The 17201-nt window shown below is 31.7% G+C and overlaps 1 pseudogene; it reads right to left on the reverse strand.

Annotated features, from left to right (window-relative positions):
- Positions 1–7258: 7258 nt before the first annotated feature.
- Positions 7259–12428, reverse strand: LOC107426529 (putative pentatricopeptide repeat-containing protein At1g26500; annotated as a pseudogene).
- Between the last annotated feature and the right edge of the window lie 4773 nt (positions 12429–17201).

A 17201-nucleotide genomic window follows, 5' to 3' on the forward strand; every position in this document is an offset into this window, starting at 1 on the left:
AGGAGAGAGAGAATGTGGGAAAGGGAAGAGAAGGGAAAAGACAGTGGAGTGGTGGTGGAGAGAATAATATGGATCTGAGAAGAATAAACTCTGTACATGAGTGCGCCATGAACCAACTTAATGAACACTATGACCATTTCTGTATGAATGTGATCAGTGCAGTGATATGCAATCAACAAACTAAATTTTTTAAGTGCATGTATCTTCTTCATTTTGATGGAAAAGTGAGATGCATCATAGGCTTCCCTTGACCCTCTATAATGATGACTTAAAAATGCAGGTTATATTTATATTTACATCTAATTATGGCCTTTTATTGGTCTAGTTTATACATCAGTGTAGTGATATTTGAATTAAAAAAAGAAAGTAATGTGATATTGGAATTAAAGTACAATATATTTCGGTAAAGTTCATTCCAAATTAAGTCCTCCTTTTAATTTTTTTTTTTTTTTTGGTTTTTTTTGTTTTGTTTTTTGGTCTGTCCTTGGACCAAAAAGATTACAGATCATAAGGACATAGTACTATTATACGTTTGACCAAATTTTGTACCTAGCAAGCTGGCTTTTTGGGGAACTTTTTGAGGAAGAATGGCTTCCAATGATGAGTTTAACCATGCCCAAGCACAATGGATTGATTATATCATTATTACTAAGGAACATTTGTCATATATTCTCATTTTGCTAGGAAAACTTACATATTTTCTCTTTATTTCCCTTTTTTTTAAAAATTTTTTTTTCAAAAAAGGCAGATAAAATAAAAACCGGCAAGAAGACCAAGTAGAAAACTATTTCTCGTCATACAAGTTGATTAAGATTTAAGAAGAGGAAGGCCCTGTAGTTTTCAGAATTGGATCGGTATAAAAATTCCAATATTCTCAATTACCAACAATATGATAAACAATCCAGAGAATACATATAGTTTGTGCATGATCAAGAAGTCCAACCCTTTTGAGCGATGCATAAATAATGTAATCACATTGATTACCAATCAAACTGTTTCTAAAACCAAAGCAAAACATAAAAGAAAAAAAAAAAGTACTGAAAAATAAAAATAGGTATCACCTTGATAAAAAAATAAAAAAGGAAAATAAAGTTAATAATAGATAGGCATATTTTTTATATTAATAATGAGTTATATTAAATTACAATTACATCAATCTCTGAACATATTTGAGCTTTTAGTAACTCGGCACAAATTCGACGATTTTTTTTCAAATGATTCTATTTTGGTCAAAGAACATCAAATTGACATTTTCCAAAATAATGCCATGGAATGCAAACGACAATGATCAGTTTCTCAAGTAGTGAAGTAGCTTCTCAACTAAATACACAATAAGCTTCGCTTAACTTTTAAAACCAGTAAAACCAAATAACTTTACAACTTTTAAGATATTAATGTGAATGTCTAATGTTGACCTTCACTTTGATACGAGACACAAAAAATGATAGTAAAATAGATACAATCATAGTATCACAGAGTAACATGGTTTTTACCTAAACTATTAGCTAGTATAAAAGTAGTATATAAATAATAACTAAAGAAAAAAATTAGTATATGAATACTTCGATAAGTCCATGTTTATACAGGCTGAACCTTTTAGATGAATTTTCTAGGTAGGAGAGCAGCCACAAGGTCATATCACAATAATTTCGGTTAAAACGAAAGTAAGCATTATTTTTATAAAGTTACCAAACAAACTCTTCTACCTTTTTGGGCGAGCAACTCATGAAAGCTATTGACTTTTCTTTTTTCTTTCTTTCTTCCTTTCTTTCTTCTTTATTTTTATTTTATTTTTTTATTTTATTTTATTCTTTTCACCAACATTGCATTTAAAAACAATAACAAAAAATGTTTTGCAATTCAAATTAATATATATAATTTATGTATGTAGCATCTTTATACATGGAATATAATGTAATGTGTATGATCATATATATATATATATACACGCACGCATTAATACTAATAGTTAGGGCACTTAATTAGGTTGATCGACAAAGTACGCAAGTGGAACTACGTTTACCAAAGGACAAAGCCAAAGAAAAGATTTGGCTTTCTCAAATGGACAGTTTATTTGCATCTCCGGATGCTCAAGATTAGTCAATCGATGGAATTGCTGGTTTATGCCAATTTTCGTTTTTTACAGTATCCCAAACACCTAGTAAGTTACCCACATTAAAATTAAACACATATAATTAGTATTAATAATATTTTAAAAAAATGGGGATGTAACATATAAAATAAATTAAATATACCAACCATTTTTTTCCAAATCCAACCCAAGTCTGTTGACCAGAGAGAATTGACCAAGTAGCTCCGGGAAACAGCCAAACTCGATCTCATGAGAGCCCGTACCAATTAATTTTGTGTTTCTGAGTCCAAGAGACACGTGGAGGAGATGAGGAGGAGGAGGAAAATCCAGAAACATCAAAGGAATTCGACTCCCCACTACTCCACAAAATCGAAGCCGTTGAAGATTCGGTGCAAGTAATCATGAATTGGAAAGGTTTGGAAGGTCTACGATGACAACCACATATGATCGAGTGGTTAAGATTTGGTACAGATATTTTGGGGCATTGCATGCCAGAACACCCGCGTATATATCTCCAAATATTTCAAATTGGGGGCATGTGAAATTATTAAATTTCAGACTATAGCATCTCCAATGATTTTTTTTATTGGAATCTATATTATTTAATAGATAATATTTTAGGTAATTTTTTTTTCCAATGGATTCTGTTTAGAATGTCCTGAAATGCTAATATATATTTTTTTATTTTAAAATTATATTTAATTAAAAAAATCAAAAACTCATGTAGAAGTTTTTTTTCTTTTAACAAAAATCAATAAAAATAAATAAAATATTGACTCAGAATGTCTAACATAACTTCCAGAAATAGACAGTGTCCTTCACAGTTTCTATTTTTTTTGTTGCCACAACAGCTTGACAGAACTAATACACAGAATTATTAGAGAATATTTTTTAAAAATCTTATCTATGTGGCAAATAATTTTTAAATGAACAGAGAACTATTGGAGATGCTCCAAGCAGTTATCTCTTAACATAGAAATTCAAGAAAAGGAGAGTTAGAAACCAAGTATGCAACGTCTATGTCACTCACACACCTGCTCTGCTCCAATAACATCCTCTCATCCTATGTCTATGTTAGGGGCGGGCAAAAATCGAACTAGACCGACCAAACCGACATATTTGATTTGGTTTGGGTTGATTTTAACTCATTAATCAATTTAGTTCGGTTAAATATATAAAAAAACTGAAACAGTAGGTTCGGGTTGCGGTTGGATGAAATTTTATCCAATCCAATCCAAACCAAACCGATTATCAATTAAACTAACATTTTATTTTACTTTTATATTATATATAAATATATTATATAATTATAAAAAAAAATTATTAAAAGTTATTTTTATTAACATTTTATAAGCCAAAAAGTTAGTAGTTGTAGATTTGTATTGTAATTGTATGATTTTATGTTATATTATTTAATATGTTTGATGCTTAATAGTTAACTTATTTGGTATATTTGTTTAGGTGGATGTATGTTAAAATTATTTAATTTAGAAAATAACTTGAAAAATATATCTAATTCAAAATATAGATGGATGATTAAAAAGGCCTAAAAAAAAAAAAAACTTTATACAATTTTAGTCCAAAAAGATACATAATTCAAAATATATATACAATTTGGGCTGAGGCCGAAACCACGAACCTAACCCAAACTGATCAAGGATGGTCGGTTCGATCGATTTTCGGGTTGCACATGCGATTCGGTTCGGTTCGGTTTGTATCCAGTCCAAACCGAATTGGTTGATTCGGTTTGAAAAAAATCCATAAAACTGAACCAACTCACATCGAGCCCACCCCTAGTCTATGTCACTCACATGCCTACTCTACTCCAATAACATCCTCTCATCCTATACCAACATAAACTCCGATTGTGCAGCTTTTAGATAAACTCACTTTTTAATAGTTTAAATTTTTGAAATCAATAGAAATTTATTATAGTATTAGATTTTAAATTTTACAATTCTATTTAAAAATTTGACAAGAATATTAGACAAGCTCGACGTACAAGAAAAATCCACACTTGAGTTTGCCATCACCATGCTTAAAGTTCCAACTTGAGTTTTTGGACTAGGTTTTTGGCAGCAAATTCGATCCATTTGTTCACTTTTTTTGCTCATAGTGCTCGTGACGCAGTTGGAAACCAGTTGTGAATTCCTCGGGAGTTGGTGCATGCATTGTGCAATTTTAATTTTTTTGTTAAATAGAAAGGATGTTTCTTAATAATATCATAGGCATCAAGTCGTAATCCTATACCATGCAGCATTACGGCATGAACCATTCGAGGCAACAACGGTGCTTGCAATTTCAGTACTTTATCCACCCACTTCATGCACTTTTTATTTTTGGGTGGTTTTTATAGTCACCACCGGATATATATTGTTGTTGCTGTTTTCATAAAATACCAACCCAGGCGTAATCCGGATCGTCTCCTTCTATAGCCTTTTCCATCGTCGAGAAATTCTCCACTGTAGTTTTTGCATCTTCTTTCATTGGCAACAAAAGGTATAATCCATCCGACGGTAATTTATTGACCAGGGCTAGGTCCTCCTAATTATTTAACATTAACAAAATTTTAATTATATATTTCTCTTGCCAAATTAAATCGCAAGAAAAAAAATGGTATTTTTTAAAATATTTTTTATTCAATTTGGAAAAAGAAATTTGGTTTGATTACCTTGGGTTTGCAAAATATTGCGTCATTTTCGCAGCTGACAAATCAAGAGTGAGAACGGGAGAGACTTTTATAAGTACGGATATTCATGTTAAACTCTAATAGAATTTCTTACGAGAAGTAAATAAATAAATAAATAATTATCGTTGTCTCAATTTATGTGTTATCGCGTAATTGATTATTTAGAAATGAATTTATTTAAATCTTTCAGTTTTGAATGAATTACATTTAAAACCTTATACTTGAAAATCATGACTATTTTTTTTTTTAATTTTCTTTATCGATCAAAACAACTTATTTGATAATTTTTACCGATTATTCAAATCCATTTGCTAATTTTAACAATCAAAAATCAAAATTATATTTTTACGAAATAATAATTATCAATCTCATTTGACCAATAAATAAGAAAAAATCTGTTATGATAAATATAGAAAACTAAAAAAATTACTTATTATTTTTTAAAACGTGGAATTTGAGAAGGTTTTAATGAAATTTATTATCTTAGACATCCTCCTCTAATTAAATATGTAACTGAAAAGGTGGAACAATAAAGTATAGAACTCAACTGAATTCAATAGAGGCACTATCTACTTGTTATTATCCTGACTTCCACCTCCTCGGTTGTTTTTCTTCAATGCTTTGTCAGTACGATCGTTTCTTTTAACACTATGAATACAACTGAATTCAATAGAGGTACTATTCACTTGTTATTATCCTGACGTTCACCTCCTCTATTGTTGGATCTTTCTTTGTTTTTCTACCATGCTTGTTTCTTTAACACTAACTACGGAAAATAACACCTCCTCTATTTTATTTTTGGATCTTTCTTTTGTTGTTTTTCTTCAATGCTTGTTTCTTTAACACTATGGAAAATAACCCATCTAATTTGAGTTCAGTTATTTTTAAAAAAAATTTAATTATAAAATAGTGTTATATTGTCTATTAATTTGACAATGAATAGTTAAAGATTATAAAAATAAACACGAATTACCATCTAATGACTAATATATAAATAACATCGTTGATATGTCTATCCGGGCTGTTGTCCATAAAGTTGTCATCTGCCGTCTCACCTTATATATTGTATTAGAAACAAATCTACAAAAATTTATATTTTAGAAAAATGAAAATCTTTGTCAAAGGTTCTTTTGATGCCGTTGCTGGAACCAAATAGTAAGAAAATCAGAAACTACCGTTCCATATTGAGCTAAAACATGAGCAGCCCCATAAACACAAGAAAACCCAGTATACTACGACAAAAAAATTCATAACCTCCAAGATAAAATATTCCTCTGTTTATTCACCTTAATACTTTATAAAAAATTTGTCATGATAATACTACCATTAAATCCACATTCGATGGTAAAAGTACATCCTTCTTAAATTGGTTTCTATATATTTTAATGTTGGTTTTTGTATATTTTAATGTTATGTAAAAATAAATTTTAAAGTTCTGTCAAATTTAAAGTCCAAATTCGATATAAAATTTCTTTAAAACAAATTCGAGATAAATTCAATATATATTTATGATACATTTATGATTTTTAAAAAATATAGAGCCATTGAATTATTTTGCATATTGTAAGGAATATTCTTTACAAAGATCAACACAACGATATGGAAAAGATATCTTAGAACCTTTAACTAATTAGTTGTTAAAGATTAAATACAGTACAAACGAAATATAAATCAGTTGTTACAGATAGTTACAACTTAACAGTATTAATTTAGAACCTTCAGCTAAGGTTAAAGATATACAACACAACAACACAACAACCATTTAACTAATTGCTATCATTCCTTTCCAACAATATGGTATCTTCTTTGAAACTCTTGGACTCTGCCAAATTCCTGTATTAATTATCGACAAGCTAAACATATGGAACTTCTCCATACTACAACCAGTGACACCAATAATAGATCTTTTGACTGGTTGACTCTGTGCAAAAATTCGAATTCTAATACCAGGCAATTCTTGCAGAAAATCCCAAATCAGCTTACAGTAAACACAAGTATTGCGGGTGGTGAGGACAGCCAATAAAGCAATACTACGTAAGCTTATAAAAAAATATTTATTATCACTTATTTTATGAAAGCACTTATTACTAAAAGTGCTACAAAAGTAATTGCTTATAAAAGGTATTTCCAAACATATCCTAACTAATGTAAAAGAGAGTTGTCATGGGAAGGATCTTTAATATTTTCGAGTTCATCCAATTAGATGTTTTGAAAGCACTTATTAATAAAAATGCTACAAAAATAATTGCCTATAAAAGGCATTTCCAAACATATCCTAACTAATGTAAAAGAGAGTTGTCATGGGAAGGATTTTTAATATTTTCGAGTTCATCCAATTAGATGTGATGAATTAAATAAAATTGAAACAAAAATATACAATTTAATAAAAGAAACAAAAATAACATACAATTAAGTGATATTGTGGTAATGCCAAGAGGAATTGTTAAAATTCCATAGATTTGTATGTTTTCCTGCGTTCAGGAGTATTCACAAAAAGTTATTTCAATATCAAAAAATCTACTTCCTAAGCTTTGTGTAAAAGAATCTCTCTCTTTTTCATGTAAAAGAATTTCCCTGTTTGCCACCTTTTCACCATATCTCCCAAAAATAGCAGCCAAATCAACCAACCCAACCTCTCTTAATTTCTTCCCTAGCTCTTCAAACATTAGAACACCTTCCTTAGTTGCGTAATAATGCAAAAATTTACTGTAATCAAATCTAGGTACCTCAAGTCCACTTTTCGTTGTTCTCTCAACATACTTGGTGGCTTCTAATGATTTCCCAACCTCAAGAAGACACCAAAAAAAATAGTATCAAAATTCACAAGTTGGTCACATCCTTTCTTTATCATCCTTCTGATTACTTGTGTTGCTTCACCGGCTCTTCTCAATCTCAGAAGCCTTTTGATCAAACCGTGGTATATATTTATACCTGGTTTCTCAAGCCTCTCGAAAACCTCGTAAACTTCATTGACTCTGCCTCTTGCTAGAAGCCCATGAAGCAACGACCCTAATGTCAAAGTATCACCTTCAATCCCTCTCTTGTGCATTTCTTCAAACCTCAGGTGGGCTTGAACAATCTTGCCCCTTTTACACATCCAGCTTATCACAAGTCATCGCCTGGAAAAGTTTCATAGCCTCGTCGTATCGATTTATCTTTGAAAAAGTTGTCCACCATTTTCTCAGCAGCTTCGATATCCGGTTCAAACCCTTCGTCCACCATTAAATTCCAAACTTTCGAAGCTTCAATCAGATCACCCACATACCCTTTATCAAATACCTGCAAGTAAACCCATCAGGCTTCATCCAATCTTTTTACATTCACAGAGCGTCTGGACGACCCTGTTCAAGGTCTGCAAACTGTATCCTAATCCATAAGCATTCATGGAGTGGAAAAACTCCACGCATTTCTTCAACTCCCTAGCTTTGGCCAACGTCTTCAACGCTATCTTGAAAGTCTGATCGTCCACCAAACGATGATGTCCCATCTCGTGAAGTACCACTACAAAAAATTTGGGCAACCGCTACAAAATTCTCGTTGACAAATATAAATTTGTCACTTAACATACACATTTCATGACAAAAATAAAAATTGCCATCTATTTTGTTTTCAAGTTTAAGTATGTGACAAATTTTTGTTTCGTCACAAAATTTTATCACAAATATGGACAACCGCTACAAAAATGTTAATGACAAATGAAAATTTATCACTTTATATAGGAAATTAATGACAAAAATTTTCTTTGTCACATTTAGTGATTGGATCATTTCATTGGTGATAAATTCTTACTTTGTAACCTATTTTTGTAACTAATTGCCTTTTACAATTTGGAGGGAAATTTCTTTTGAATTTATTTGATGACAATGGTGACAAACATGCTTTGTAACTGTTTTAAATATAAATATAAAAAGAAAAGAGAGACACCCCCTTCAATAAAGCTCTCTTCTTCTCCAGCCAGTAGCCCCGATGCTTTACAAAACCCACGCAGGCCGAATTTCCACCAGAAAATCGTTCCAATCTCGACGCTGATCCACCACACCGCTGTCACAGCCACCAAGCCCAGTCTACCAGTGATTGAACCACGGAGAGAATACTCCAAGACTATCCTACGCGCCAGGGAAGAGCTGGACTTGGGCGATCAGTATTTCAGTCTGATCACCGAAAATCAATGGTTCTCAGATCTTAGGGCCGACCTTTTCCACCATTAGTGGAATTCTTGAGCTCGAATGGAAGCTCCTATTGGCTCAAAATTTGTTCGTTTGCAAAGTACGAAGGAACCCAATTTGATAGCAACTTTCAGGCGAAGTTTACGGTCACCGGCGACCACCATTGAGCAAAGTAAGCTTGCAAACTTGTTAATCTCTTCACAAGATTCATTATGGTATATAATTTGTCCATTATCGTTCAAGGATGGAAAGGGTGGTTGCGGTGGAGGCCATGACCCATTTGACATCTTCCAATCTTTCTGCAATGCCAGTGCTTTTGGAGGTTGTAATTCAATGAATTCTTCTTTCTGTTTCTATTGTGTATATAGTCGTAAAATAAGAAGAAAAATTGACTAAGATGAGCATACCTCGTTTTATAATCAGGTAGTAGCAGAGGTGGACCGAGGCAGAGGAGTTGGGATGATGTAGTGCACCCTCTAAATGTTTCATTGGAAGACCTTTACTTTGGAACCTCAAATAAGCTCTCACTTTCGTGGAATGTGATATGTTCCAAGTGTAATGGATAAGTAAAAATTTGCAAACCTGTATGGAAATTCCTTGACTTTGGTTGGTTTATGTCTTTGGACTCCACTGGTGAAGACTGAGGATGACCGCATGGATTTAAACTCTAATCATTTGGTGAACAAATCTCCTTTGAGCTTTAATATTAGCATTCATCTGGAAAGAATATTGGCATTATTATCATTTCTTGTCTTACTGATGTGGAATGTTGATAATCATTAATGCCTCCCTCCAATTAATAATGTTGAATATTAGCTTTAATGAATTCATTTGAAATTCTCCCATTTGCAAAATGAGATTGTTTTTCTTCATCTGTTGACCAGACCAGCAAAAGGACATTGTAAGAAGCCAATAAAAGAAAAATAAAGCCCCATCTGCTATAAAAAGGTATATTCCGAGTACTGATTCTTATCATTGCATATCTGTTTCACTTAAGCATGGAACTCATTTATCCTATTAATATTTACATATTAATATCTACTTGTGGAATTGCTCAAGTAATATGTTTATGTTCATGAGGATGTTCTCCTGTGATTCTGCTATTCCATTATTAAATGCTTCTTAAGTTTTGATTATTTAAGTTGTATTCTTTTCTAGAGATTTGATTTGATCTAAATGGCAAACCAACACAATTCCTTCTTAGTTAATGTTATTAAAAGTTATTACATTTTTTATTGTTTTTGGTAAAGAAGAACTTTAGGAACCAATAATTTGTGAATCCTAGTGGAAAATCCAATCCTTTTCTAATATGCCCTCTGTGGATAGGGGTTGTGACAGTTTACACAGTTTAAATTCCTTTAAACTGGATTTGTAATTCGGTTATTGATATGATAATACATTGAACTCAAGATTGGAAGATGTCAAATTATATGATGTGTTTTCCGTGTATATCCTAACTGACAATTGGCACATTAAAATGCAATATTTATTAACACTTATTTATTTATTTATTTATTACAATTGATGCAACACTCGACGGCCATATTTTTTTGAAGAAGCATAAATGATGCTGCACATGTTTATACTCATTAAAATACAATTGATGCTACACGAGCTGCTGATTGCATACATGTAATGTTCAGGATGCAGTCATTGATTTGGGTAATGACGGGTTTGGATGGTCATATGAGCATGCTCTATCTCTTTGGGCTGCCAAGACGAGCTAAGCTGGACCAAGTTATGGACAAGCTCATGCTGCAGCTGTACACATACAGAAAAGTTATCATGGTTGGAAAAAGAGAAAAGAATTCCTAATCAAAGACAAGGTAAATGCCTAAGCTTACTTTATACTTCAGTTGTGTTTTTTTTCCCCGCCAAATGCCTTGAAAAGAGTAAGTTCAATGAAACATTTGTCCTCCTCTGGTATGCCAGTAGTTGCAGAAAAGAAGTTAAAAATTTTCTTTTCCTATCCTAGTTTTTAATTGGAGATTTTACTGCTAAGAATTGTTCTTATTGCTTTTGAAAAATTGTTCTAAAAATTGATGGCATTTTATACTCTGATAGTGTAATTATTACTGATTCTCATGTAACTAATGATTGGTAGATTTGGAAGTAGTGGTTGGGAGGCTGGGGGAATTGAAGAAGAGGTTGGAATACTTGGCAGGTTAAGGATTGACAACTTATAGGAACTTAAGAAGTCTTGAGCTTGTTATTTACTATTTTGCTAATTACATTGGTTTTTTACTAAATGATTCATGTTTTTTTTTTATTACATAGGATCCTTAGAGAATATATTAATGAAATGCATTGGAAGATGGAGATTGTAAAGATTTAGTGGGTATAGGCAGCAATCTTGTATATATATTTATTTTTACCTAGAATTACAAACTGCTTTTTGTCTATATTTTTTCTTTTAATGTAATCTTATTGTATTTGGTACATATTATATGGTATTAGTCGCTGTCTAGTGAATTTTATAGTACAAGATAATTGTTTAATAAAGTATTATTCTTTTATGTTAATTGGTTTTGAAAAGTGTCATGTTATATTTGTAAATAATAATTAATGATATTGTAATCAATTACCAATATCTAATAAAAAGTTGTTTATTTGTCACTGAAATGGTTCAATGACAAATCAGATTGTCACTGATGTTTTAAGTGATAAATTAGATGTGCCATTGATAGTTTAAGTGACAAATAATATTTTGACCAGCTTATACATATGTATTGGTGACAAAATTTATGTGAACAATGACAAAAAAATATGCTTTACATGACCAAAATTGATGTCACGGTAAAATTCTAATCTATGATGAAATTTTTTTTTCTCGCAATTAGATGCTCTTTTTTGACCAAGTAAAATGTTTGTCACAAATAAATTTTGTGATGGATCTATCATAGCAAACATAAAACAAACTGATTTTGTCACCTAAACTTGGTAAGGCGACAAAAAATGGCCTTTTAGGTGACAAAACAGCGTTGTAGGGGTTGCCCAAATATTGTGGAGTGTACTTCCCAGAAGAGGTCGATGATTTGGGATTTTCGATCACGTCGACTATCTTGTTGAATGAAACCGTGGTGTAGACGAAATGCGGGTGGGTTTGGATGAAGTTGAAGAAGCAGTAGACGGGTCTCCATGAAAAGGGGTAGTTGTTGCAGACCTGGAGGAAAAATTCGTGGGTGAGTTGGAAATCGCATGAATTGAGTTCGAATGGAGTCGTGACTCGGGCAAGTTCTGTTGCTGGTAGAGGATGGTGCAGACTCGGAGAAGGTGCGCTGGGTTCTCTGGTGAGGCTGAGAAGGATGGTTTGAACTCCGGTGGATTCGAATTTCATGGAGCAAGAATGGGTAATGGAGGATTTGGCTATGGTTCTTTTTCTGATTATCATTTTTTCGCGGTTCGATTTTTCTATGGGAAAAAAGTTAGCAGCTTTCTCCAGAAAATCCTCAATACTCTGAAGCTCTAAATCAACTTTCATCGAATTGGAAAGCAAAATTTCAAAGACTTGCGTTTATTCCAAAATAAGACATTCACATAATTATCTTATTTGAAATTGCTCCCCAAATTCCACAACTTTATGCTTGTGTTGGTGAAGCAAAGGTTCTAAAATTCGTTGTTCAATTATTACAGCAAGTTTTAGTACTTACCGAGTAGATGGCCAGAACATACATTATAACCAAAGCGCAACTACTAATGAATATTGTTTTTGCCAGAAAATCTGAAAGTCTTTTTTTCAACTCATATAATTTGCAAATGTTGAGGATGATAATTTCTATTACAAAATAGTTAGTGTGATTTGCTTATGATATATATATATAAATATATATATTGCATCAAAAGCTTCTTTTTAGTCTAAATCAGTCATTAAATGATAATCATGTCCTAGGCATACAATTAGCAAATGGAGTTGAAATTTACAGTATTTCCTGGGAATCTTGGGTGGGGTAGATCACAAGCATTTTCATAAAATCTGCTTGCCTCAGGTTGCTAGAAACTGCCATAAAAACCCACACCATAGGCTACACTGGTTGATAATATGGGCACCTGTACCAACCTGAAAAAACATTGCCACTGGCCATAGGAAGCCAAAGGGACATTGAAACTATCAATCATATACGCTAAAAATAAAGTAGCGAAATATAAAGTCAACAGTGTGCATACAGCGGTAAATTATAAAGTTGAAAGCAATATACTATAATAATATAAAACATTCTAATCTATTGGATAATATATCAGACCTATTGTCTCACAACTGTTTATGGTGAAATGTTACCTGAAAACCCTGATTCTTAGACCAGCCTCAATCAATGTAAGTGGGCAAGATGGAGTTTCAGAATCCTCCAACTTAATAAGAACATCACTGCAAGCCCAAAAAGTGAAATCTTTCACCCACCAAAAAAAAAATAAAAAAGCAAAACAAAACAAAATTTTGAGGGGGACAGTGTTGACATATGTATTCATTGCATTGTTTAAAATATGTCCATGATGCAGTAGCAGGACAGTGTTGATCCGCATTGTTAGAATTATCCTTCTTTTTTTTTTTTTTTTTTGAACTTTTTTTCCTTATTCTTACACCACTAATATATCTCTAGTTAGTTTCTCAGCTTCAGCCATAATTCAAGAACTAAATTGGTGTAAAATGTTGAACTTGAGCCTTGTAATTTTTCACAAGATATCAATTAGCTTGTTAACATACCAATGAACAATACCTCCCCTGACACACAAGATATTATTATCACTATCACATTGAATTCCAGTATGATTAAGCCTACTTAAGAGATAATATTGCAGAATATGTTCTATAGTTCACCACACAAAAATGTGAAAGAGTTCACTGGAATGGATATTTCTATAATCAATCTATGCATTAAAGTGAGTTTTGTTCAAACACCATTTAAGAAATTCTAGACAATTAGTACATCATCCAAAACAGGGCATACTTTATTAACCACAGGAAAGAGTACCATTTTCAAGAATCTCTTTCAAGTAGATAGGCTGCCAGCATAATCAATTAGATATAATCAAATGCAATTCAACAGAAGCTAAAGAAAAGAAGAGATGAGCATAACTTGACCCATAGAATGTGCATAAATTGACAGGAAGCCAATGAGTCCATAACATTGACTTATAAACAGAGAAATACATAATAGTACTAGCTTTCCACGAGGCATAATATAATTGGTAAGTCATCTAGACTCCTCAATAATTGGTAGAACTGTTGGATCAAGTTCTGGCCATATCGTTTACACGCGCCAATGTTTTTCAGAGGAGTCCATCATGACTTAAAAGATTTGATCTTATTGAAAATGGATGTCTTACCTTATTCTATGACGTTTAGGGAACAAAATTCCAGATCATAATTGCTTTAGTGAATAACTAAAGAAAATAGATAGATGGGAGATAGAAGATAAAAAACTAAGTCTAAACATCTCTAGTAGGTTCACTATTGGCGGGTCTCTTTGTATGTGTTAAGATAAAACACATTTCCATTGTTTTTACCTAAAATGCCATAAAAATTAATAATAATGAAAATATGCTCTTCTTTCTAGCCTTCTCAACCTAGTGTGGCCGACACGAGATAATAATGAAGGTATGTCATTCTTTCTAGGCCTAGTGTCTACCATCTCCCCAAGATGATCTAATCATTTTAGTTAAGAGGTATAAAGAGATAAGGGTTTTTCAGTACTGAAATAAGACTCTCAATCGAATTTCACCCACATAAAGCTCATCCAAAACAAAAATAAGCCAACAATAACATATACAAAGCAATAAACCAAGATTAGGTATTTTGGCAAAGTTCATTCCAAATCTATCATAACCTAATTAAGAGTCTTTCTTTTGAATAATTATTTTTTGTCCTTGGACCAAAAAGATTAGAGATCAGAAGGAGATAATACCATTATATATATGTTTAACCCAATTTTGTACCCACCAAGGTGGCTCTTTTGGGAGCTTTTAGGGACGAATGGCCATAAAGAACTTGATGATGAATATATAAAAGAATTCCTTTGACCCCAGATTGCCCATGCAACCAAAGAGAAACGCTCAACCTCAATATATAGAACAGACCTTGAGCAACACTAATGAACAAATATCAGTAAAAGAACCAAAAGTAAATTCTTTTAAAGAAGTAAAAAGAAAAGGAGTCTTGATCTTCCATACCCTTGCAGCCATTGAATCAGGATATTTAAGCAAGCGCCAAACCTGTTTAACCATGCCCAAGCACAATGGATTGATTGTATCATTATTATTAAGGAACATTTTGTCATCTATTCTCGTTTCGCCTTGAAAACTTACATATTGTCCCTTTATTTTCCATCTTTTTTTTTTTCTTTTTCTTTTTCTTTTTACAGAAATGGCCAAGAAGATAAAAACCGGCAAGAAAGACCAACTACAAAGTAGGTCTCGTCATATAAGTTGATCATTAAGAAGGGGAAGGTCTCTAATTTTCAGAATTGAATCGGTATATATTTCTTGGATATAGAAAATTTGTAATTTCCAATATATATATTTTAGATCATTTGCCAACCATATGACTGAAACAAACGTTAGCTCGACGGCAATACCTATTGATTATGAAGTCAAAATACTATATCCTGTCCTTAGATCTAGATTAATTATTGATTTGAATTTTAATTTTTACCGACCTGTATTACTTATTAAATAAAGGTTTGCCGAAAAAAAAGAGAAAGAAAAAGAGAAAAAGAAAACGTTTACTAAAATATTTCAATCCAATGAATATTTATACGGTTTGTGCATGATCAAGAAGTTCAACCCTTTTCAACCGATGCATAAATAATGTAAACACATTTGGTTACCAATCAAATTGTTTCTAAAACAAAAACAAAACAGAAAAAAATAAAAATAATAATCACCTTGACTTAAAAAAAAAAAAATTAGTTAATAATACATTCATATTTTTTTATATTAATAATGCGTTCATGTTAAATTATAATTACATCAATTTCAGGACATATTTGGATTTGTAATAGCTGGGCACAAGCTAAACTTCTTTCAGTGCTGTTATTTTGATCACAGAACATCACGTTATCATCTTCCCAATAATGCCAAGGAATACGAATATGAATGATTATTTTCTCGAGTGAAACAGCAATCTCAATTAAATACAAGATAAGCTCCACTTGACTTTTATACAAGCAAAACAAAACAACTCCACAACTTTAAGATATTTATGTGAATGTCTAATGTTGGCTACTTGGCTTTCACTTTGTTAGGAATATCTATCCTTCCACTGTTACAAAACACACACACACCAATATATATATATATATATATATGATAGAAAAATAAATACAATAACATGTTTTGTTTGTTTCTTTATTCATTTATTATTACGTTTTATCTAAACTATTAGTATCGAAGTAGTATATAATACCTCAAGGTCGACAAGTCGAGGGAAAAACATGCTGCCCTTTTAGATGATTTTTCTAAGAAGGAGAGCTGCCAAGTCTATCGCAACAATAATTTTAGTTAAAAAAAAAAAAGAAAAAAGAAAAAAAAAACAGTTTCTTAAGATTTAAGAAAGTTAGCATTATTTTTATAAAGTTAATAAGCAAACTCTTCTAACTTTTATGTGTAAAAAATGTTTTGTAATCCAAATTAATATAAAATATTATTATTATCTTCATCTACAAACATGCTAATAATTATATATACACATAATTCATTGTATTTTATATATCAAATGTAATGTTACATTATATATAATGATTCATAAAGTATGTAATATGGTTCATAAATATGTTATTCATTTTATGGTGGAAATTACACATTTATAGCTCATGTTATATATAATTATGGAGCGTATTATATATTTTAGGGCCCATTATTATTGATTTTACCATAAAACCAGTCTTATCATAGAAATTTTCATATTATAAATAGTTAGAGCACTGACAAAGATCGACAAAGTATGCAAGTATGGAGCTGCGTTTACCAAGCACCAAGCCACAGGAAAATTTTGGCTTTGCCATTTCCACAGTTTATTGATATCTCCAAATGCTAACGATTAGACAATTGATGAAATTGCTGGTTTATGTCATTTCTTTCCACAATATCCCCAAATACCTAGTTAGTAATTACACAAATTAAAAGGAAATTAGTACACTTAATTATTTTTAAATAATAAATAAAATGGGGATGAAACATATTTATATATAATCAATTAAAATACCAACCAGGCGTTCCAAAATCCAAATCCAACCTAAGCTTGTTGACTAGAGGGAGTTGA

This window comes from Ziziphus jujuba, chromosome 9 (assembly GCF_031755915.1).
Source record: "Ziziphus jujuba cultivar Dongzao chromosome 9, ASM3175591v1".
Taxonomy (NCBI): Eukaryota; Viridiplantae; Streptophyta; class Magnoliopsida; order Rosales; family Rhamnaceae; genus Ziziphus; species Ziziphus jujuba.